This window comes from Narcine bancroftii, chromosome 13, assembly GCF_036971445.1.
Source record: "Narcine bancroftii isolate sNarBan1 chromosome 13, sNarBan1.hap1, whole genome shotgun sequence".
Lineage (NCBI taxonomy): Eukaryota > Metazoa > Chordata > Chondrichthyes > Torpediniformes > Narcinidae > Narcine > Narcine bancroftii.
This window is the reverse complement of record NC_091481.1, coordinates 79424579-79446881: the sequence shown is the minus strand read 5'-3', so window position 1 is coordinate 79446881 and position 22303 is coordinate 79424579. Positions and strand designations below refer to the sequence as shown.

Genomic DNA, 22303 nt, shown 5'->3' with positions numbered 1-22303 from the left:
CATCCGGTTGGAGGGCGCCCAGACGGAAGACGAGGTGTTGTTCCTCCAATTTGCGGGTGGTCTCAGTCTGGCCGTGCACGAGACCACAGACAGGCATGTCAGTGAGGAAATGGGACGGAGAATTGGGGGTTCGCATCTCATGCAGCAGTCAGCATTGACTCAATACCGTGGCAGTGGCCGGTGGTTACAGATCACAAGATAAAGGAACAGAAGCGGCCCATTTGGCCCATCGAGTCTGCTCCACCACTCCGCCATGAGCTAAACTATTTTTCCATCTAGTTCCATTTCCTATCCTTTTCCCCATATCTCTTGATACCCTGACTAATTAGATACCTATCCATCTCCACCTGAAACTCCCCCAATGATCGGGCCTTCACAGCTGTACGTGGCAACCAATTCCACAAATCCACGACCCCTCTAGCTAAAGAAATTTCTCCTCATTTTTGTTTTAAACGGGTACCTTCTAATTCTAAGACTGTGCCCTCTTGACTCACCCACCAAGGGAAACAACTTATTCACATCTATTCTGTCCAATCTTTTCAGCATTCAAAATGTTTCTGAAATCCCCTCTCATTCTTCTACACTCCAATGAATACAGTCCAAGAGCTGATAAATGTCCCACATATGCATTCCAGGAATCATCCTGGTAAATCTTCTCTGAATTCTTTCCAACGTCAGTACATCCCTTCTAAGATAAGGGGCCCAAAACTGCACACAGTTACTCCAAAGATACGTAACTGGCTGGTACTGAGGTCACTTCAGAGAGAAGAATCCGCATAAATGGATTTAGAGCAATTTTCTTTTTAAACGAGCTCTGTTGATTGAGCTCTTAAGATGTGGTTTCAGTGCATGGTAATGTTTTTACTTTGAACCAAGGCATGATCACGTGAGCAAGCAGTGCACACTATTTCCGTACGGCATGGTTAGAGCAGTTGTTACCTTGCAAAGCCAGCAGCCCAGGTTCAATCCTGACCATCCAGTGCTGTCAACCTGGAGTTTGCATGTTCTGTGGGTTCCCTCTTAGAAGTACAGTTTCCCCTTGCTTCTCACAGACCTGCAGCTTGCTGTGATAATAAGCCCTTGCAAAGGTGTAAAACACACACAGAACTGCTGGAGGAACCCAGCTGGTCTCACAAGAGGTAAAGATGTATTACTGGCATTTCAGATCCAAGCCTTCTTTTCATGCCCGAAACGTCGGTAATATATCTTTGTCTTCTTGGGACACTGAGAGACCACTGAGTTTCTCTGACATCTCTGTAGTTTTTTAAAACTACATTCACAGCACCTGCAGACTATCGTGTTTCACTCCCTGTGAAAGTGTGTTTAGTGTGAGGGTGAACCTGGGGCAGGTGGGATAAGTGGATTCAATGGCACGGACTAAATTATTTTAGACATATAGCATGGTAACAGGCCATTTTGACCCTTGAGTCCATGCTGCCCACTTTACACCCCATTAATCTACACTCCGGTACATTTTGAACGGTGGGAGGAAACCGAAGCCCCCAGAGAAAACCCACGCCAACCCGGGGAGAACGTAAAAACTCTTTTGCAGCCAGTACGGAATTTGAACCCCAGTCCTGATCTTTCTTTCTTTGGCTTGGCTTCGCGGACGAAGATTTATGGAGGGGGTAAAAAGTCCACGTCAGCTGCAGGTTCGTTTGTGGCTGACAAGTCCGATGCGGGACAGGCAGACACGGTTGCAGCGGCTGCAGGGGAAAATTGGTGGGTTGGGGTTGGGTGTTGGGTTTTTCCTCCTTTGCCTTTTGTCAGTGAGGTGGGCTCTGCGGTCTTCTTCAAAGGAGGTTGCTGCCCGCCAAACTGTGAGGCGCCAAGATGCACGGTTTGAGGCGTTATCAGCCCACTGGCGGTGGTCAATGTGGCAGGCACCAAGAGATTTCTTTAGGCAGTCCTTGTACCTTTTCTTTGGTGCACCTCTGTCACGGTGGCCAGTGGAGAGCTCGCCATATAACTGGCGCTGTAAAGGCGTTGTGCTAACCACGACGCCAGACTAGATGGCCTGAAGAGCTTGGTTCTGTGCTCCACAATTAAAGATGAAAAAGGAACCTGCCCTTTCCACCACTTTGTGAGACCTTGATGTCCCAAAGTGCTTTTAAATTCATGATTGCCTGGTCGTGTGCACTGCAGGGAGGGGGGGGGGGGGGGAATTAAATTTGAGGGAAGAGGGGCGATAGGTCCGTGGAGATTGTTCTGACAGCCAGCGTTGATTCGTGGCCAATTGGCCTCCTCCTTTGTAATGTGGTTTTATGTTGCCAAGGTAACCAGGTAACATTTTTAAATTTAGACAAATTTCTTACAGAGGCTGATTCGAATCCCGGTCGCTGGCAACGAAACAGTGTTGCACTAACCATGCTGAGTGTTGATTTTGACCCAGGATTAGACCTTGATGCCTTGGGAGGTCGGACTGAGGGGCCTTGGGAGGTCGGACTGAGGGGCCTTGGGAGGTCGGACTGAGGGGCCTTGGGAGGTCGGACTGAGGGGCCTTGGGAGGTCGGACTGAGGGGCCTTGGGAGGTCGGACTGAGGGGCCTTGGGAGGTCGGACTGAGGGGCCTTGGGAGGTCGGACTGAGGGGCCTTGGGAGGTCGGACTGAGGGGCCTTGGGAGGTCGGACTGAGGGGCCTTGGGAGGTCGGACTGAGGGGCCTTGGGAGGTCGGACTGAGGGGCCTTGGGAGGTCGGACTGAGGGGCCTTGGGAGGTCGGACTGAGGGGCCTTGGGAGGTCGGACTGAGGGGCCTTGGGAGGTCGGACTGAGGGGCCTTGGGAGGTCGGACTGAGGGGCCTTGGGAGGTCGGACTGAGGGGCCTTGGGAGGTCGGACTGAGGGGCCTTGGGAGGTCGGACTGAGGGGCCTTGGGAGGTCGGACTGAGGGGCCTTGGGAGGTCGGACTGAGGGGCCTTGGGAGGTCGGACTGAGGGGCCTTGGGAGGTCGGACTGAGGGGCCTTGGAACCCTTGGGTCGCTTCTCATTTGAGGCCATCTTTCCTTTGCTAGGTGTCCTTCAGTTCCTAATCCCATGGGACACCCCAGTCCTGTGTGAGTGACCTCCTGGCAAACAAACTTTTCTACAGTACCTTGGTATACGTGGCACTAAACATGAATCCTTGTGGAGGTTCCTAGTTGGAGAATGGGCTTTAGAATCTCGTGTTTGCAGACTGTGCAATGTGAATCCCTGGTGAGTTCTTGCCTCACTCTGGCTGAGTAGGCCATGCTCTCCAAAGCAGGTGGTCATGAGTTCATATCCCACTCCAGAGACTTGCACCGGATGTTGTCCCCCACAGCACCACTGCAGAGATTGTTAAGGCACTGACTTTTGAATGGCTGCTCTTTTAAGGTTAGGGAATTTTCTTAATATTCAGGAACAGCACTTGTCCTTCAACCATCTGGGAAGATGGGCGTGAGGGAAGTTGGCTCAGCCATTATTTTATTAAATGGCAGAGAAGTTTGGATATGCAGCATGGTAACAGGCCCTTCCGGCCCTTGAACCCATGCTGCCCTATTAACCTACAACCCTCAATACATTTTGGAGGGTGGGAAAAAGAATCTCAGACATTTTTTTTACTTGGAACTTGCATGATTTTTTCCCCCCCATTCTGAAGTGTCTCCCGACCCTCCGAGGTGGCTGTTCACACAGGAACAACCAAAACTCCAAATATCCATATCTCACCGCGAGTTTAGACAGAATACCCGAAGAGCGGTATTTAAGGAGGCCGGACGTCTTTATTCATTAGTTCAGTTTAGACTGCAGGCGATCCGTGACAGTTACTAGGAGTCAAGGAGGTAAAATGTCAGAATGGGAATGAGTCTTTATTCCGTTCTGATCTTTTTTTTACACAGACTGCTTTCGGGAAATTGGGAATAATTTACTGTCACGCAGCAGCTGTGTTTTTTAAAGAAAAAACATAAGAGTTGTATGTGATATGTGTGTGCTCTGACAATAACTCTGAAGCTGGAGCCCCTGGTGGAAACCCATGCAGAGATGGGGAGTACATACAAACTCCTTACAGACAGCGCGGGATTCGAACCCAGTTGCTGAGGTTGCTCTAACCGCTTCGTTAACCGTGCAGCCCTGTCTCTGTCAATCATGTGCTTCCTTTGATCATCTCCCTTGCACTCAATACCATGGTGCAGTTTGAAAACACTTCGAGTGAATTCTTTACATTTTCTGCCAAACCTCTTAATAAAGGCCAACCTATCATTTGCTTTTCTAATTGCTGGCTACACCCGCTTATCAGCTTTCAGTGATTTGTGCGCAAGGAGCACCTGATAATTCTGCTTTCTGACTGCCAGGGAACGTTTTGAGGTTCAAGCCAAGAAACCAGCAGAGGCCCAGAGACCCGGAAATTACATGAATGCAGAGGGACAAAAACACTGATTTGTCAACAAGGATGAGAAGTTTTAGATCGGCAAGTTGGCAGCAGGGATTTGTGTAAAGAGTTTGTACACATGTTTAGGGGACGGTGATGAACTTGCGTGTGCGGTTATCTGGAATAAGAACATAAATAAGAAATAGGAGCAGGAGTCGGCTGTTCGGCCCATCGAGCCTGCTCCGCCTTTCAATGCTATCGTGGCTGATCTGTCTCCACCTGCCTACCTTTTCCCCCTATTCCCTTAATTCCCCTACTGTGCAAAATTCTAAATCTATTTACTGAGGGTCTCTCAATGGGCAGCGAATTCAACAGATTTACCACCCTCTGGGGAAAGCAGTTCCTCCTCATCTCCGTCCTAAATCTACTCCCCTGAACCTTGTCCCCCTCTTTCTAGTATCCCTCACCAATGGAAATAACTTACCTACCTCTATCTTATCTTTGCCTTTTGAAATTTTGAGTTTTTGATGAGATCCCCTCTCATTCTTCTAAATTCCACCAAGTACTGAACCAGACAACTTAATCTCTCTTCATAGGCTAACCACCTCATCTCTGGGATCATCCTGGTTAAACTCTGCACCACCTCAATGGGGTACATCCTTCCTGATGTAAGGAGACCAGAACTGCTCACAGTTCTCCAGATGCCTTGTACAGTTGCAGCATAACCTCCTTGCTTCTGAATTTAATCCCTTTAGTAATGAAGGCCAACATTCCATTTGCCTTCTTGATGGTCCGCTGCACCTCCAGTCCAAACGTTTGTGATTTCTGCACAAGAGCTCCCAAGACCTGGGTGCATCGGAATCATCTACCCTTTTTTTTTTTTGCAAAGATGATTAAAGCCAGTTATTATCCACCTTTCAAGCTGTGAAATCCACCTAGCTGTGTGAGCGCATCGAATGGGAATTTGAGGGGGTGGGGGGGGGGGGTCCTGTCTGAACTTACCCGGCTTTAATCTGCCGAGGTCGGTAGTGTCAGAGATAGAGCGGGGCTGTACCACTTGCTTCGGACTCACCGACCCCACTTTCTTCTGTGTAAACAAACCGGCTTCCAGAGATGGGTCGTGTAAACAGCAATAACGCAGCTTTTCAGTACAAAAAGGGCTTTTGACCATACAGGTAACAAAGCTCAGATGAAGTAGGATTCCTCAATTGTCTAAACCTCGTCCTAAAGTCCAGTGAAGAATTGGTTCAGCCAGTTTATTCTATTAATAAGGATGACACATTTACATGCCCCGAGCGGGATGTCTTTTGCTGAGCTAGCAAAACTGGTTTAAACCCTGAACCACTGGATCCAGATCAGTTGGGAGGAGGTGTGTAAAATTGAACTTGACTGACAAGTGAAGGGAATTGCACTTGGGTTGTCAATCCAGGGTCAGGACTTGTGCAGTGAATGGCAGGACCCTGTAGAACAGAGAGATCTAGAGGTGAAGGTAAACTCTCATAGGAGAGGAGCAGCGATCATCAAGGATCCACACCGCTGAGCACACGCTCTGTTCTCACTGCTACAGTCAGAAAAGAGGTCTCGGTGCCACGAGAGTCGCACCACCAGGTTCAGGAACAGCTGCTACCCCTCCACCGTCAGACTCCTCAATGACAAACTCAATCAGGATCTTACTTTTGTACTTTATTGATTTTTTTTCCACTCTCAGTATTGCACAGTCAGTTTGTTTACATGTATACCATGAGTACAGTTTTTTTGCGCTACCCATAAGTGGTAATTCTGCCTCACCTGTAGGAAAAGAATCTCAGGGTTTGTATGTGATGTCATGTATGTACTCTGACAATAAATCTGAAAATGGCAACTTGGGTGGGCAAGGTGGTGAAGGAGGCACACTGGCCTTCATCGGTCTGGGTACAGAGTGAAAGTTGGGATCTCGAGATACTGATGTACAGGCTGCTGGTGAGGTCACACTTATCCCATGTGCATTTCTGGTCACCCAGCTGCAGGAAGGATATCCAGAAGTTGGAAGGACTGCAGAGGAGATTCCCCAGAATGTTGCTGGGACTGGAGGGCTTGGCTTTTAGGAAGAGGTTTGTAAGATCACGAGAATTATTGACAGTCAGAATCCAGGGTAAATGTGTTAGAGTTTCCTTTATTGGTAATTACACAAAAATCTAAATTTGTTTTTAATTTCTTTGCGTTAGTCTAGGGCCACTATCAAGATGAGAAAGAGAAGCAAAAGAGTGTTCCTGGGTCCGACCATGCTGTATATGGCAATTACGTAGCATCCTGGGTGGCACGGTTAGTGCATGGCTGTTACAGTGCCAGTGACCAAGGTTGGAATCCAGCACTGATAGGAATTTGTACGTTTTCTCCGGGGACTCGGTTTCCTCCCACCCTTCAACGTACGGTTTGGGCACAGGGTCATGGGTCTGATGGGCCTGTTACCTGGTGTATGTCTAAATTCAAAATGTACGGACAAGAGGTGTTGAGAAAGGTCTGGTCCAAATGCAGGCAGATGGGGTGAGTCCAGAGTGCCAACTTGGTCAGCACAGATGAGTTAGGTAGAAGGGCCTGCTCTCGAATCCTGCTGTTAATCTCAACCTGCAACGTCACAGGCACCAGACTTTGCATCAAGGACACCAACATGAGGCAGTGTCTTTATTTAAAAAAAAAAGGCAGCCTCTATCCTCAAAGATCCCCACCATCACCAGGCCCTCATCACTCTCCTCCCATCGGGAGAAAGGTCCGGGAGCCTGAAGACGAGCACTCAGCGGCACAAGGACAGCTTCTTCCCCTCCGCCATCAGATTCCCGAATGATCAGTGAACCCCAGACCCTGCCTCACTTTGACTTTTTCTTGCACTATTTTTATTTATTTTGTAAGGTGGTTTATATAAATGTTTGCGCTGTGATGCTGACCCAAAACAACGAATTTTGTGACATGTTCGTGATGATAAATTCTGATTCTGAATGCCAAAACTTTTCTGCAGAACTACCCTGCCTTGTCTGTCTGATGGCCGTCTCAATTATAGTCCATCTGGAGGAGATACTCTGACACTGGGCTATGTTCCACTTGGACTGACCGGGTGGGAGTGGGGGGGGGGAGGGGGTTGTTGCGGAATGGTGTGCTGCAACTGGAGAGTGAGATTTTGGGGTTGCATAACTCCGCCATTTGTCTTGAGATCACATGGAATGACCTAGCATCTACCTGGGGAGCTTCACAGTCTCGGCTTACAATGTCTAGTAGTGTAATCTCCCCAGCTGCCTTCCTCTGCCACGGTTTGGGCTGCAGCTCCCCAGCCCATCTCTGCAGTTGTCCAAGCGTTACAGCGTGTGGGATGTTACAGCACTGGTACCAAGCGCAAGCAGAGTTTTCCAGGAGAGGTTACGAGATATTGATCAGAAGTGATTTCCTGATCGATTTCTCATTAATCTGTAATGGGAGGTTTAGTCTGGTAATTCTCCAAATTGCTTCGCTCGCACTCTCTCTCTCTCTCTCTCTCTCTCTCTCTCTCTCTCTCTCTCTCTCTCCCCCTCTCTCTCTCTCCCTCTCTCCCACCAATGACATGATCTACTGGGATCATAGTCTGAAAGGGCGCACAAAATCACGGAGGGCTCCTTCCACCCCGCGCACAGCATCTTCCAGCTGCTCCCATCGGGGAAGAGATCCAGGAGGATCAGAGCCAGCGCCTGCTTCTTCCCACGGGCAGTGAGAACGCTGAGCGACCAAAGGAACTGCCCACACTCACCATCCGAGACTTTCCCATTCACAAAACAATATTTATTTGTAAATTATGAATACCCATCCTGCATGTGTATCGTTTGTACATGTGTTATATCTGACGGTGTGTCTGTGTGTTTTGCACCAAGGAGCGCTTCATTGGTTTGAACTTGTGCAAACAGATGGCAATAAACCTGGCTTCCTACCAGTCCGTGTTGTGGTTGTCCTTTGCCGAGCAGTTCGCGATACAAGGTTGTGGTCAGCAGCAATTCGGCCGGCGCGGAAATCTGTTCAAGGTGGAATGTTAGCTGGTCGTTGCCCCATGAAATACATCCCTGTGCACAAACTCTTTTGCACTTTGCAACAGCTGTGAAGCAAACGTGTTTATTTTTATTTTGGTAAATTTGGGACGTCCTGAAGCTGTGAAAGCTGCTGTCGGAGCCCGCACAGTTTTAAGTGCCAAGCTTGTTGGCACAGGGGCCGGGCTGGTGAGGTAGCTTCACCATCAAGAGGGAGTGAGAGGTGATCTTAAAGGAGGGTGTTCAAAGAATAAAAACCGAGCAAAGCCCATCTGCAGACTGTCATGAGCGATTTGTTCGTGATAGTTGTTCAGGGAAGGAAGTCTTGCTGTTTGTACATCGTCTGTCTTGTTCATGACTCACCAATGTGGTTGTCTTCTGGGAGATTAAAGCTGGCTGCATTATCTGTGATTTCTGCGTTCCGTAAATGTTACAACGATGGACTTTGCTTCAGCAAACCTATAATAGGGATATGCTGATTGATTTAAATGGTGTGTGCCTAGTAAAGAGGTTACAATACAGGAGAGGGCCAGAGTAACGGACTGCAGATGCTGGGGGGAAAAAAAAGAATCAAAAGGAACGTAATGACTCAGGCAGCTATGGAGGGAAATGGTCGGTCGAGTCCTTTCATCTGGACTACTGAAGTCACAGAGGCTGCAGAAGGGGACCATTTGACCCCTTTGCTTTGTGCTATTGCCTCACACCTTCCTCCCACCCCTTTCCATCTCCTTCTCTCCATGCTGTGCTCCCCAGATTACTTGCAAGCCGATCTGTCCTGTGCCCTTGACCCCTTCCTGTGGGAGAGAGCCCCACGTTCCTGCTGCTTCCTGACAAGTCGATCGAAAATTACAGCGCAGTTCAGGCCCTTTGGCTCATGATGTGGTGCTGAACTATATAAACCTAGTCAACAATCTAAACCTTCCCTACCTCACCCACTCATTAATCTGCATTTCTCTTGCATCACGTGCCTAAGTCTTTTAAATGTACTTATTGGACCAAGCTCCTCTTCCACCGCCCCTGGCGAAGGGCACCATTGCTCTGTTTTTAAAAAAAAACAACGCTGAGGTTTCCCCCAAGCTTTTCTCTCCTCACCTTTGCATAGTTATTTGCGACTGCGTCCACCCAATCATGCCTCTCATCATCTCGGACACCTCTATTAAATCACCTCTCGTCTTCCTTCGCCACATAGAGAAAAGACTTGGCTCTGCTAACCTTGCCTCACAAGACGCATTCTCCAATCTGGGCAACATCCTAGTAAATCTCCTCTGCACCCTCTCAAAGCTTCCACGTCCTTCCTGCAATGAGGTGACCAGAACTGAACGTGGTAGGGTGGTCTAACCAGAATTTTGTAGAGCTGCAGCGAAAGAAAGTTCTCCTGGATTTCTCCTTGAGTTTGAGCGTCCATCTCCTTCTGCTCCTTCTTTGGCTCTTTGCGCCCTCCCACACATAGCCCTTTTCTCTATGTCTGTTCCAACAAGCCACTTAATTGTTGCTCCTTGGACTAGCAGCAGCTTCACTGGCCATTGGGGGTGGGGGTGGTTGTGTTATTTTTTTTTCAATGTGTGGATTTCAATTCCACCCCCTTTTGGAACCAGGTTTCAGATTTATTGTCAGGGTACATGCATGACATCACACAACCCTGAGATTTTTATTTCTCTGCGTGTGAGGCTGAATTACCACTTACTGGTAGTGCAAAATAAAAATTGTACACAACATACACAAGTAAACAAATAAAGAAATGTAGACAAACTGCGCAAAACAGAGAGAATTTAAAAAAAAAATCAATAAAGTGCACAAGTAAGAGTCCCTAATTGAGTCCTTGATAGTTCCTCCTTGAGGAGTCACAGCTGTTCCTGAACCTGGGGGTGCGAGTCTTGTGGCACCGATACCTCTTTACTGATGGCAGCTGCGAGAACAGAGCGTGTGCTGGGTGGTGTGGACCCTTGATGATCGCTGCTGCTCTCCGACGGCAGCGTTCCCTGTAGATCAGTGGTTCTCAACCTTTTTCTTTCCACTCACGTCGCACTTTCAGTAATCCCTCGGTCATCAGTATTCTGTGATTAGTTAGGGATTGCTTAAGGTGGGATGTGAGTGGAAAAGGAAATATTTTGCTTGAGAAAAATTGTCATTGGCCTATTTCCTTTGGAGTTATGAAACCATGCACATAATGAGTCCATTAGGTATGATGAAAACAGTGGCTTTCAAACTTTCCACCCACATACCACCTTAAGCAATCCTTTACTAATCACAGAGCACCAATGGCCTAGGGAATACTTAAAGTGGTATATAAGTGGAAAGAAAATGGTTGAGAACCACTCCCTGTGACGTCCTGGGCTGTGTACACTACCTTTTGCAGGGCTTTTCACTCAGGGGTATTGGTGACCCCATAGTCAGGACACTTTCCACAACACATCTGTAGAAATTTCCCAAGGTTTCTGATGTTATACCAACCTTCTGCAAACTCCGGAGAAAGTGCTTTTCTCACGACGCCATTAGTGTGTTGGTCCAGGAAAGATCCTCAGAGATGGTGACTTCCAAGAATTTAAATTTCCTCACCCTCTGATTTTTTAAAATTTATTTTATTTTATTTTTTTTTTAAATACCCCCCCCCCCCCCCCCTCCAACAATGATCATTTGATTGTACATCTCTGGTTTTCTACTCCTCAAGTCAACAATCACAACTTGTCAATTCTTCGCCTGAGCTATAAAACCCACTTGGCATGAATTTGACGTCTCTGGGCTGAGAATGACACCCTGTGCCACTTCTTTTCAATCAGTGGGATGACTTCTGGTGTGGGCCAATCATTCTGCAGCCAAATTGTGAACAGCAACATTCAACATCAATTCCTAATTCTGATTTTTAAACCATGTTAAATGCAAGGCACTCTCCAAGATGGAGGAGGCATTGGAACAGGTGACATCTACTCCCGACAGGTTTTTAAATTAATCGGAGAAGGTTAAAGCAGGCTGATCACAAGTGGGTTTACTGGCAGTTAAAGAAACACCATGGGTAAGAGGAGAGATTAAATCTAGGGTTTGTGTCGTAAGCTGGAGGTGAAATGGACAATGTTGGATATGCATCTGTGGATTCAGTTCTGGGTCGATGGCCTTTCCTTGACCCATGGATCTTGCTTGGCCTGGTGAATATCTCCAGCATGTATTTACAATATATCTATCGTGATTGGACTTCCACAATGTTCACGCCTTTAAGACAACGCAGACTGCGCTGGTTGGGCCAGATCCGTTGCATGAAGGATGGTAGACCGCCAAAGGGCATCCCCTACGGAGAACGAGCAATAGGGAACAGGAACGTTGGTAGACCCCGGTTTCGCTTCAAGGACCTCTGCAAGCACGACATGAAAGCCTTAAAAATCAACTCAGAGTGCCGAGAGGATACAGCAGATGACCCCAACAAATGGCGAGGTACTCTCCATCAACACCTGCAGCAAGACAAAAGAGTGATCTTGAGCCAGTTTGAGGAGCGGGGAGCCAAGCAAAGAGCACAGCAGGTAACAAGTCAACGATGCCCTGTGTTTGCAGCAACTGTGACAGAGTGTGCCATTCCAGGATCGGCCTCGATCCTGGACTAAATCCTTGTTTAGTCGGTGCGGCTAAACAAACCAGTGTTTAAGGCAGAGGTTAATGGGTATCTGAATAGTCAAGGTTATGGGGAGAAGACAGGGGAGTAGGGCTGAGTGGGAGAATGGATCAGCTTGTGATGGAATGGTAGAGCGGACTCGACCGACCAAATGGACCCATTTTTGCACCAATGTCTTGTCATCTTGAACCAAAAATGAAACACGAAATGCTGTAGAAAATCAGTTTGTGTTAATAGAGGAGAAACTGAGCTAATTTTTCAGGCCCTGAATCTCTCAGGTTCATTGACCCATTAATTATTTCTCGCTCCACATATTCAATATTCCATTATTGTGTAATAGCATAGAACATGTTATGTTGCATGTTATTAGACCGTGTGGGTCCCCCGACCGCAAGCCTCCTGCAGCCTGTGTGAGCCCCTCGCTGGTTCGCTGCCATGGTCAAGGTCCTGTAGGGACGTCCCCTCTGCATCTCCTTCTCAACACGGGGTGTTCTCCCAGTGTTCTCCTCCGGTCCATTGCTCCCTGGTGTGTGGATCCCCTCATGGCCACCTGGTCTGTTTAATCTCCTGGGCACTTAACTGATTTTATTTTGGATCGATCCTGTGCGCACCATCTTGAAGGGGGAAAGGGAGGATGTGAAATTTGTGGACTGAATCCCAGAGTGGACGACTGTGAATTTTGTGGATAATGAAGAAGCCAAAAGTGGATAAGGGGAGATATACCAAGAATGGGAGGGTTAGAAATGACTGAGAAGAGAGAGAGAGAGACAGTAGATGGGAATGGACAATGAGGATGTGAAAAATTAATCAAAATTCTTGTTGGTTAATCCACTGAGCTGCAACTGTTCAACGTTAAGAACATAGAACAGTACAATGTAGGCCCTTTGGCCCACAATGTTGTGCCAACCTTTAGACCTTGCGTCCCACATAACTCTCCACTTTGAAATCCTCTATATGCCTGTCTTGTGGTCTCGTGAAATTCACCAATGTATCTGCCTCCACCACTGAGCCAGGTTGTGCATTCCATGCACCAACCACTCTTTGGGTCAAAAACCTTTCTATAATATCTCCCTGGAATGTCCCACCCCGTTAACTGAAAGGCATGCCCTCTTGCATTGAGCAGTGGTGCCCTGGGAAGAAGGTGCTAGCTGTCCACTCTATCGATTCCTCTTAATATCTCAGCACCCCTCTCTCCAGAGAGCAAAACCTTAGCTCCCTTAATCTCTGCTCATAATGCGTGCTCTCTAAATAAGGTAGCATTCTGGTAAATCTCTTCTGCACCCTTTTCTAATACTTCCATGTCTTTCCCACAATGAGTTCACATTTATTGTCGTAGAATACACGCATGACATCATTTACACCCTGAGATTCCTTTTCCTGCAATCGAGGCAGGATTTTGACTTATCGGTAGGGCAAACTGTACGCATACAAAGGTGCATTAAAACTCCTGGTATCTAGCAGATGGTAGGTGCCAGGTGAACACATTTTCTGGTTGCTTGAGATTACGTGTTGCATGATTGGTGAACTAACAGCCAGGTGCGCCAATTTTAAACTACGGTATTTTTATACCTTTTTATTTTCTGCAGTTATTTTGCCGGTTGCTTGAGGTTCCAGTTTGCTTGAATTCTGGATAACAGGGGTTTTACTGTATATATATATACAAAAGAGGAATGAAACAAACCATGCAATACAGAAAAAAAAATTAGTAAAAAATGAGCAAAGTAAGAGTCCTTAAAGGAGTCTCTTGAGTTTATCGTTGAGGAGTCTGATGGTGGAGGGGTAGCAGCTGTTCCTGAACCTGGTGGTGCAGGTCTTGTGGCACCAATACCTCTTTCCTGAAGGTAGCAGTGAGAGCAGAGCGTGTGCTGGGTTTTGAGGGTCTTTGAGGATTGCTGCTTCTCTCCAACAGCAGCGTTCCCTGTAGATTTTCTCGTCGTTGGGGAGAGTTCTGCCTGTAATGTACTGGGCTGTGATTTGCAGGGTTTTCTGCTCGGAGGTAACAGTGACCCTTGCTAGGCTGTGATGCAACCGGCCAAAGTTTCTGATGTCATTACCAAATCTCTGCAAACTCCACAGTAGAGGAGCTGCTGTGCTTTCTTCATGGGTCTAGGAAAGGTCCGCCGAGATCTTGACTCCCAGGAATTTAAATTTGCTCACCCTCTCCACCTCTGATTTCCCCCAATGATCGGACACCTTTGGTTCTCTCTTCCTGAAGTCCACAATCAGCTTTTTCCCTCTGTTTGCACATGGATTTTAGGTGGTTGCGTCAAATGGTTAATGAAGCAAGGTTGGTGGACATTTCGGGAGGGATCCGTTAGATTTGCCATCTGCGGGATTTGTGTTGGAGTTTGTCTGCTAATTGGGTTTTTAATCAGGACTTTGGCATTTTTCTTTCTCAATCTTTTCATTAATCATATTATAAGTAAACAATACATGAGAATAGAATCCAGAATCGATTGGTAAAATCAGAAACATCAATATTTTGCAATACATAATACAGTACAGCATGTAATATTAGAACATATCGAACAATATTATCCCTTTCTCCTCAATTTGGAATATTCAAAAAAGAGAAATAAAATTGTTAAAACCCCATTTAACCCACCAAAACAAAAAGGAGAAAAAAAAAGTCGGCAGCCTAAACAGAGAGTTCACTACAACAGATCAATACAAACTATTTATCTGGTCCTTGCCAATTTCTTTAAAAAAAAATCCAAAACCGTCTGGAAGATGAAGTCAAAATGCCAATGAACTCCTAGGAAAATAGTTTACAAGAGGACGCCAAGTCTCTTCAAACTTAACGGAGGGATCAAAAGTGCAGCTTCTAATTTTTTTCTGAACTGTGGTTCTTCCCCACAGTGCCCTCGCGTTTGCCATGCCAAGCCTCAGCGTGTACTCGTGCAGCCTGGAATGTGCCAGCCAGCACCGTTCCCTCACCAACTTCTCCGTGTGCCATGAGGTTTCACCAAGTTGATGGCCTTCTAGTGGTTCTGGATGTCTGACTCGGTGAATTAGGATCCTTCCATTTAAACAAAACGGCTCTTCTGGCCAACAGCATAGTCAAGGCTCAAACCCGATGTGCAGAAGTGGGAACTCGACCCACCTCTGGAACTAAAATTCCAAAAATTGCAGTCAATGGATTAGGTTGCAGTCTAATACCCAGCATAATTGACAAAGTCTTGAGAATATCTGTCCAATACATCTCCAATACTGAAACATGTGCTAGTGTGGCCACTTGTGATTTACATCTATCACACATAGGGCAAACCTTAGGAAAGATACCGGCCAATTTATCTTTTGACATGTGAACCCGATGGACCAACTTTAAACTGAATCAAGGAAGGTCGGGCACATAATAAAGAGGTATTAACCATTCCAAAAACTTTTCCCAAAGTTCCTCTGGGAGAAGTGACTGAAATTCCAATTCCCAAGCTCCTCTAACTTTATCATTCGAGAGAGTGATTGCAATTTTAATAAATTATTGTAAATATTACCTTTTAAATCATTACGCGAAGGATTCAAGTGAAAAAGAGTATCAACCAAATCGGGTTGATATGATAGAGGAAAGTTAGGTAATATCTTATTCAAAAAAACTTATAACTTGGAAATATAAATATATTTTAAAAATGACAGATGCAAGATCTAACAAATAGCATTAACCTATTAACATCCATCTATTAACAGATTGGGTTTAAGGTATGTCTAGTAATCTTAGCAATTGTAAATTTTAAAGGAAGAGCAGCTCCCAAACCTCTTTAAAACAGTGTTGGGTTTCTGCTACTTGAGTGGACACCTCATTTAAAACCCAGTGACCTCAATCCTCTTGTAGAGTGTTTGTTCTGTAACAGTGAATCTTTTACTGAAGCTGCTTATAGAACCTTGTTTGGGACTATTCAGGCTGTTGAGATTGCGTTGGATGAAGTAGAGCGACCAAGTCTGATCCCACTGCCCAGCACTGCCATCTGTTATCCTGTAGGTCAAGAGCCCTGAAAGTACATAACCAAATCCTACTTCAATGTCATGAGAGTTTCTGCCTCTTCTACTCTGTCAGGCAATTTTTTTAAAACCAAAAATATGCTTAATTCACAATAAATTATTTACAAACAGAAAACCGTTTTGTATCCGTGCATTTCCATCACTGCGCATTTTTACGTTCATTTCTATTCAACAGCATTACCACCCCTGTGTCACCTTGTCTTTACATCTCTCCCAACTCCTCTTGTTTGAGGGACTTCCCCTCATTGAGAGCCCCTCAAAGAAAGGACTCCAGATTGTGGTTCTTCCCCACAGTGCCCTCGCGTTGGCCGTGCCAAGCCTCAGCGTATACTCGTGCAGCCTGGAATGTGCCAGCTGGCACTGTTCCCTCACCAACTTCTCCGTGTGCCATGAGGTTTCGGGGAGACCTAAATGCACCTTTCACCAAGTTGATGGCCTTCTAGCGGTTCTGGATGTCTGACTCTGGTAAGAAAAATATAGGTAGGAAAGGTTTAGATTGTCGTGTGGGTTTATATAGGTCGGCACAGCATGCTGTAATGTTCTGCTGTCAATTGTGACTGAAGCTCTGGTAAATGTTGAAAAAGTTGCAGACTCTTGATTGTAATAAAAACACAGAAATGCTGGAGGAAGTCGGCATCTCACTGCATCCATAGGAGATAAAGTTTCAGGCCTCAGCCTTCTTCAAGGTATGAGTAAAAAGCCGGGAGGTGTCTGAATTAAAAGAAGGGGCGGGGGAGTGCCAAGCCACAGATAAAAGGTGTTAATTGGATGTGGAGAGGAGGCCAGGACAAAGGAAAGGTGAGAACTGATTGGGGGGGGGGGGGGGTTGGGGTTCGCTCTGAATGCAGAGCTGGGGTAGAGGGAAATGGGAAGAGAGAGAGAGACAAAGATGGAGAGGGGTTCCTTTCCTTTGGTTCTCTCTCTCTCTCTCTCTCTCTCTCTCTCTCTCTCTCTCCTTTACCCCAGCTCTCCCTTCACAGAACTCCACCCCTTCCCCAATCCCAATCAGTTCTCACCTTTCCCCTTATTATATCCAATTAACATGTTTTGTCTGTTGGCCTGTGCTCCTCCCCAGGGTCAGAGCCAAGGGGTAGGGGTGGCACTTCTGGGCATTTCCCCTCGCATATGAGGGGCTGTGCCCTCCCCACCCCTCATCGTGGCCATCCCTGGCTGTCAGACCCGCCCCCACTCCCTCAAGTTGACTCACGTTAGCGACTCTCCACCGCGTCACTAGCGTGAGTCAGTAGCGTCTAGTGACGCTTGACGCAAATTAAAAGAGTGCCCTCGTGTCCCATGACGGAGGGGTGGATTGCGTAAAGCCCAGATAGGTCCCTGGCAGCACCCCGGCTATATTTGCTAATGCCCTCCTCCATCATTCTGGCACCTCCACCTGCCATTCTTCCCTTTTCATATAGGCCCCCTTGCCAGGGTTTTTTGCTCATACTTGGAAATGTCAGTAATATATCTTCCTATCAACTCTGCGAGACTGGCTGAGTTCCGCCAACATTTCCCTGTTTGTAAACGCAATCGCAGCATCTGCAGGATGGTGTTTTATTGCTACCTGTTAAGGCCATTCCAAGTCCTCCCATTGGTTGTGCAGTCCCTCGCTCTGTGATACTATCTAGCATTAATCACCTCAAATGACCACTTGAAGACCCGCACCGCATGGACGCTGGCCATTCAGCCCATCCAGTCCATGCCAGCCACCAGCACCCAGGCACTGGTCCCATTTCGTTCTCCCCTCTTCCCCACCACCTCACCAGATTGTACTGCCCACACACATACATGCTGCCATGTAGGACAATTCCCAAAACTTAAAAATGTCACCTCATAATCGGGTCGGTTACGCACCGGGTCTGAAACCCGAACCTTAACGGTGAAGTCTCAATGCCGCCGCCATCTTCCTGCCAGTTTTGATGCAATCTTTAGTTATCTTTCAAGTCTTAGTGCTCCCCCACAGGGTCCATCCACCCAATCCGACTAAACCAACTTTAAACAGCCTGTTACAGAAGCCAATGGCGGTTTACTTTAAAATATGCTAAAAAAATTAGAACCTTTACAGGGTAATTTGGTATTAAAATATTGTGATTTGCTTCTAAGAGCATACACTGGTTAGCAGTAAGTGCCAGATTTATTTGTGGCGGGGGGGGGGGGGGGGTGCTGTCTTATACACAAGGTATCACACAAAACCTACATTTTAGGTGGAAGTTCTGGAGGTCATTCTATACACTGGCATATACAGTATTAAAAGCATTTTTTTTAAAGAGTCCAGGAAATCCCACCAGCCCACACGTCATTGGGATTTGGGAGGAAGTCAAAGAACCAAGGGTAAATTCACGGAGAAAGCCCACACGTCATTGGGATTTGGGAGAAAGTCAAAGAACCAAGGGTAAATTCACGGAGAAAGCCCACACGTCATTGGGATTTGGGAGAAAGTCAAAGAACCAAGGGTAAATTCACGGAGAAAGCCCACACGTCATTGGGATTTGGGAGAAAGTCAAAGAACCAAGGGTAAATTAACGGAGAAAGCCTCCACGTCATTGGGATTTTGGAGAATGTCAAAGAACCAAGGGTAAATTCACAGAGAAAGCCCACACGTCATTGGGATTTGGGAGAAAGTCAAAGAACCAAGGGTAAATTCACGGAGAAAGCCCACACATCATTGGGATTTGGGAGAAAGTCAAAGAACCAAGGGTAAGAGAAAGCCCACAGTGCGTCATTGGGATTTGGGAGAAAGTCAAAGAACCAAGGGTAAATTCGCGGAGAAAGTAGGAGCTCCCTGCACACAGCATCCGAGGTCAGAATTGAACCCAGGTCACTGGAGCTCTGCCACTCTTGTGACTTGTATCCTTTTGCAGTCCATAGCTATCCTCTCTGTGTCAACTCCATGGCCTTCTCTTCACGCAGACTCAGAGGTCGCTTCACTGAGCACCTTCGCTCCATCCGAATCAGTGACGGGGATCTCCCGGTGGCTGACCACTTCAATTTCTCACTCCACTCCCACGCTGACGTGTCTGTTCAGGGCCTTGTAGACTGTCCTTCCAAGACCACCCTCAAATTGGAGGAGCAACACTTGGCTTTCCGTCTGGGCGCTCTCCAACCAGATGGTATTTGACATCGACTTTCTCGGTTTCTGTGAGTCCACTCCCGGTTCTCCCCCACTCCTCGGTCTCCTTTCCTCCAGCTCTCCACCCCCCTTCCCTTCTCCATTCACAGAGCCATCCCCCCTCCCTCTGTTTGCTGGTGGGCCCTCCCTCCCTTATCCATCTATTTTCTCCTACCTGTGGGACCATGCTCCTCCTCCCCGCCCCTCCTCCATCCCCACCATTTTGTTCAGGCGCCTGCCCTCATTTTCCTCGTACCTTGATGAAGGGCTCAAGCCTGAAACGTCAATTCTGTATCTTTACCTTTGACCTGCTGAGTTTCTCCAGTGTTGAGTTTTGATTTAAAATTTTTAAATTAAATTAGACAGACAGGACTGTAACAGACCAGTTCGCCCCTACGAGTCTGTGCCGCCCAAATTACATCCTGGTACGTTTTTGAAAACTTCAAGCACCATGTCTGCAGGCTTTCATGTTTTGCTCCTATGGGCACTTGTGTAATCTTCCAACCTTTTTCCACACTTAAGTTTAAATCATTATTTATAAATGTTTAAAATAATGGACCAGGTGTGGAACCCAATGCAGCCTTCCTTCCTTCACAGAAACACCCATTTCAAGCTGTTCCACTTTCCTTCTGCCTCTGATCTGGTTGTTTTGATCCTATTCCCCCATTCTCCCGCAGACCCCTGGTGTGGGTGTGGATGTGGATGGGAGCTGGGTGATAAAATGGCAATTTGGACCCAATGAAAGGGCCACAGTGTTGGTTTAATTCCCATGGGATTTCAGCCTCTTGTGACACGAGGTGGTAATTGGCTTAGCCCTTGGTTCAAATTTGCACTCTGCTTGTCGGTTAAGTGATGGAATCTGTTCTTTTGGTGTTTTCTCGGAAAACGCGAAAGAGATTGGTATGAGGCTCGGTGTTCTCACCTCAGAAATGGAAAGCTCTGGCTTCAAGTCAAACTGAAGCACCAGGGTGGTATTCCCACTGGGAGTGAGTGCATAGCAGGGTAAGGCTGGTAACTCGGCCCTCATCTGTCAAGCTGAGTGGATGAGATTCCTTAGGGCTGTTTCAGACTCATCTGAGTTAATATTTATTTTTCACCCAGTAGAACATTTTTTTTTAAATTTCAGTTTGTGGGAACTTGCTGTGCAGAGATCAACCAGTCCTCTCACTTTGACTAATGTACACCTTGGAGTGTGGCTCATTTGAGATGAGGTGCACTTTGGGAAGTCCTGCAGCTATTAAAGGGGCTGGAGTGTGGACAAAGTAAGGTGGACAGGGCAGGTACAGCAAATAAGGGACGTCTGTGCAAAGTGAAGGGACAAAAGTTTAGGGGAGACGTCAGGGGTAAGTTTTTTTTTAAACACAGAGAGATGTGGGTGCCTGGAATGCCTTGCCAGGGGGTGGTGATGGAAGCTGGAACATTGGGGACTCTTGACAGGTCCATGTATGAAAGAAAAATAGAGGGTTACGAGGCAGGAAGGGTTTAGATTTTTTTTTAAGGTAGGAATAAGTCGGTCAGAAAAATAAGGGCCAAGGGCCTGTAGTGTGCTGTGGTGTTCCACAACCTCATCTTCAGTCTGGGCACCCTCCAACCAGATGGCATTAACACCTTATCTCCTATCATTATCCATTTAGCACCTTTTGCTGGTCTGGACTCCTCATCCGACCAGTCTACAGTCTTTATTCTGGCGCCTTCTTGTTCTTTGCATATTCCTTGAAGAAGGGCTTAGGTCTTAAATGTCGGTAATGTATCTTCACCTCCAATGGATGCTGTGAGACCATTTCTGAGTGTTTTTATTGCTGATTTTTGAGTCTCACTCTGTTCTTTGACTGGTCCTGCACTCAATGCTCATCTTCTCATTCTAGTTCCTGTCCCGAGCGAGGGGAGCGGGAGTGTTTGTTGGAAGTGTGCGAGCAGTGGCGGACTTGGTGATAATAATCGCCGCCTTGGAGTTAGCAATTTGTAGTAAAACACACAGAGACCTGCTGGAGGAAATCGGCTGGTCTTGCAGCATTCATAGGAGATGTTTTACTGACGCTTTGGGCCTGAACTCTTCAGGTTGGCGTAGTGGTCAGCACAACGCCATTACAGCGCCAGTGATGTGGAACGGGGTTCAAATCCCATGCTGTCTGTAAGGAGTTTGTACATTCTCCCCGTGTCTGTGCAGGTTTTCTCTGGGTGTTCCAGTTTCCTCCCACTGTTTGAAACGTACCGGGGGTGTAAGTTAATTGGGCAGCATGGACTCATGGGCCGAAAGGGCCTGTTACCGTTCTGTGTCTAAATTTAAAATTTAATTTGAAACCCTGGTAATATATCTTTGTCTGCTAGGGACTCTGTGAGAGTGGTTGATCATCTTCTTCCCCAGGTTAAAGACAAAAACCCTTGTGTTTCCAGATTCCTCAGTGCTGCGCCCCTTCCTGCCAATGTGACACTTCCAAGCTCTGCACTTCTCAATGACCCCCACACCCTAATCAATTATTGGCAGGGCTTGCAAAAGCTGTGCTGTGATCTTTGGCATTCCCACCTTCAATCTCTCCCTCTCTCACTCCCCCTCCCTCTCTCACTCCCCCTCCCTCTCTCACTCCCCCTCCCTCTCTCACTCCCCCTCCCTCTCTCACTCCCCCTCCCTCTCCCTCTCTCTCACTCATACAACTGTAAGAAGATTAAAGTTGAGCCGAATGGGTAAATTAAATACAAAGTACAAAAAAACCCAGTTCAGATTCTCGGGTAGTCCAGATTTCTGGCATCCAGAATTTTGGACTTTTACTGCACTTATTTCTAAATTCTTGCTAACTAATATTGAATTGTGACTTTGTGCTGAATTTAATTTGCCTTTCCGTCTTTACCCCTGAGAGTTAAAAAGATGCTTCACAAATGCAATCCTTTTAATTAGAACAGCAAGTCAGAGAAATTTTTGCCTCTTATGTTGATATTTAGTGTAGCACTGGGTAACTTCCCTGGAATCCCACTCTGCGGCATTGTAAGGTTCAGAGTAAAACACACACAGAAACGCTAGACGAACTCGGCCAGTCTCGCAGCATCCATAGGAGGTAAAAATTTATTCACTAAAAAAATTTCTTAATATTCCCTCCTGAAATGGGGAGGGGGGGCGGACTTGTATGCTGTCAAATATGGTAATCACCTTGTTAATTTATCACCCTGCGGTCCTGACCTCTGGAATAATCTAAACCTTCTCACTCCTCACTTCTCTTTCATTCTACGTTGCCTTTGGATTTTTAAGGTACGTTTTGAAATGGT

General features: G+C 46.8%; 1 protein-coding gene across 3 annotated transcripts in view; it reads left to right on the top strand.

The window, feature by feature from the left end:
* The window catches only part of LOC138748245 (BRD4-interacting chromatin-remodeling complex-associated protein-like), a 142235-nt gene that overhangs the window by 35212 nt on the left and 84720 nt on the right, over positions 1 to 22303 (top strand). The window contains exon 1 of one of the 3 annotated variants that reach the window (XM_069908080.1): positions 16220 to 16404. The exons of the other annotated variants lie outside the window; for them this stretch is intronic. The gene's annotated coding sequence lies outside the window, so the exon portion shown is untranslated. Of the gene's footprint in view, positions 1 to 16219; positions 16405 to 22303 lie in introns of those variants that run through there. 3 annotated transcript variants of the gene reach the window in all.